General features: G+C 39.8%; 1 pseudogene; it reads right to left on the bottom strand.

Moving 5' to 3' along the window:
• Positions 1-2500, bottom strand: part of LOC137626794 (uncharacterized) — a 27123-nt pseudogene that overhangs the window by 7268 nt on the left and 17355 nt on the right.

Here is a 2500-nt window from a genome sequence, read left to right as displayed (position 1 = left end):
TGTCGTGAATTTGGCTAAATAATTTAAACCTCACGGGTACTAGGCTTCCTAGCCTAGGCACCTTCACACTTCATGCATGATATAACCTTCCTGGTAAAGTTTTACTGAAGCTCAAACAATATTTTATACATTTAAGATATTACTGCATTTATTTTTCTTCTTCCAAGATAGTATACGAGAGAGTTTCGGTGAACGATTCTCACTGCTCCTAGGTTACTAGCCTAGGGGCAGACTGATACCTCCTATACCTTTCAAACCAATACTAATCTCCTGGTGGGATTTAAGAGCAATTCCTCTCCCTCTGACTAGCCTAGGCTACCCTCAGTTAGCTTTGCCCTGAACTGAGTTCTGGCAAATCTTTACTGGGACGTCCCGTTTCTTTCTCTCAACCACTGTGTCAGTTTCGAGCCTAGAACTGGACATCAGAGTAGAATGTCTGTGTTTGGCATCCGTCCGTCTGGTGAAATGACTTCCCAGGTCGGGTTAGGTTGCCCTTACAGGAGGCTAGACCTTCCTAGGCCTTACCTCGGAGGTTTTTGTATGACAGTTTCTCCCCCTCCCCCCCCCCCCTGGCCTAGCCAGACAGTCCCTGTGCTGGTAGATCTTTAGCCGAAGAATTGAATTCTTCCCCTGCCGAAGATCTCTGGTACGAGATTCCATCCCTTTTGAGATTGCGTCCTGGGTGTCGCCTTCTCACCTAGACTAACCCAAACTGAGGAACCCTCATCTGTCCTTTGAGTGTTCTTCAGCCCTCCCTTGGACTGCCTTTCCTATCCATGCTACCAATATGGATGGGATATGGTCGGATGGAAGCCCGAATCTTATTCCCTCTTCCCTTTGAACCCTCATTCCGGATGTAGGCCGGCAAGGCTGAGCCTTTGCCTTCTTCCATCCTTCTTTTCCTTTACCTTTCCCCATTCTGGGCCAACTGCCTGAGCCCAAAAACTAGGATATATAATTGTATCCAAATGACAAACAAGAAAGTAGAATGCTATCTAAATGATAAACAAGAATGTAGAATTATATCCGAATGGTAAACTAGAAATTATAATTATATCCAAATGATAACCTCGACAGTATAATTATATACAAAGGATTTACTATGATACAGAATTAAATATAAAAGGTATACCATAAGATAAAATTATATCTAAATGATAAACTAGAAAATAAAATTATCCTCAAATGATAAACAAGAAAATAAAATTACATCCAAATGATAAACTTGAAAATAGAATTATACCAAACCGAAAAGCTAGAAAATAATATTATATCCAAATAATTAACTATAAAAGAAAGCAATTAGGGACCTATCTCACCTGTTTCCCGTTTATCTGCCAGGTCAGTAAAGCTGGTGGAAGTGACCTGGCTGATGTGCAGGTCAATCTGGCCAAGTCACATATGTGGTACTCATGCTGTGTACCGTGGATGAGCGGTTTTTCCTCGGGGACGACTGGGTGGAGAGGAGAAGATAATTAGTTCTCATGTTTAATTGGTTAGAGAGAGAGAGAGAGAGAGAGAGAGAGAGAGAGAGAGAGAGAGAGAGAGAGAGAGCGAGAGAGAGAGAGAGAGAGAGAGAGAAAGAGAGAGAAGTATGAAATTTATTTCTCATTTACCTGTTAATAATAATAATAATAATAATAATAATAATAATAATAATAATAATAATAATAATAATATTATTATTATTATTATTATTATTATTATCATTATTATTATTATTATTGATATTATTATTACTATTACTACTATTGTTATTATTATTATTATTTTTATTATTATGTTTTTGGGTAGTAGACCCTGTTTCTGGCAAGTTTTGTTAAAAATAATTACTGCCTCAGTTGCATTGATCTTATACTTTACCTTATCAATGGCTCATATTGTCTTCTTCTCAGGATTAGTGCATACAGCCAGTAATTAGGCAAGAGTCATCCTTTATGGTGGGTAGTCAAATTCAGGAATTTTTTTGCGAATCAAGGTTTTAATGTAAAGTTTACAAGTTAGGTAAAATTTACAAGTCAGGTAAAAGAATACAGAGAACAAGCTACGCGTTTCAGGAGTGCTATCTCCCTTTTTTCAGGCTAGAGTGGTAGAAACGATGATAGATGCATCCTTTTATATGAAAATTCTGGCTTAGGTAGAGAGGCAGCTAATTTAAAGTGGCTGTCTCGGGCGTCGTGGGGAGAGTAAATAGTGTTGTTGATAGAATGGTGGATTCTCATTGGCTAAGGTGCTCGCCATGAGTGGCTCTAGTTCAATCAGACTGCCTTCCCACTCACTCATAGCTGATGTGTCGCAATCTTGTCCTCTGGCAGCTGGGCACTGATTGGTGGCGGCACTCGCCGAGAGGGTATGCAGACTAGGCAGGCTTTCCTGTCGCTGATCAAAACTGTCTTGGTCGGTGGTGTCTTGATCGGTAGACTTGTCTCGGTTGGAGATGACATGGATGGTAGAATTACTTCTCATTGTCTTGTTCCTGTGATAGGAGGAGAGAAAGAAC

This window comes from Palaemon carinicauda, chromosome 34 (assembly GCF_036898095.1).
Source record: "Palaemon carinicauda isolate YSFRI2023 chromosome 34, ASM3689809v2, whole genome shotgun sequence".
Lineage (NCBI taxonomy): Eukaryota > Metazoa > Arthropoda > Malacostraca > Decapoda > Palaemonidae > Palaemon > Palaemon carinicauda.
Note: the sequence above shows the minus strand (reverse complement) of the source record. Positions and strands in the feature narration are given on the sequence as shown.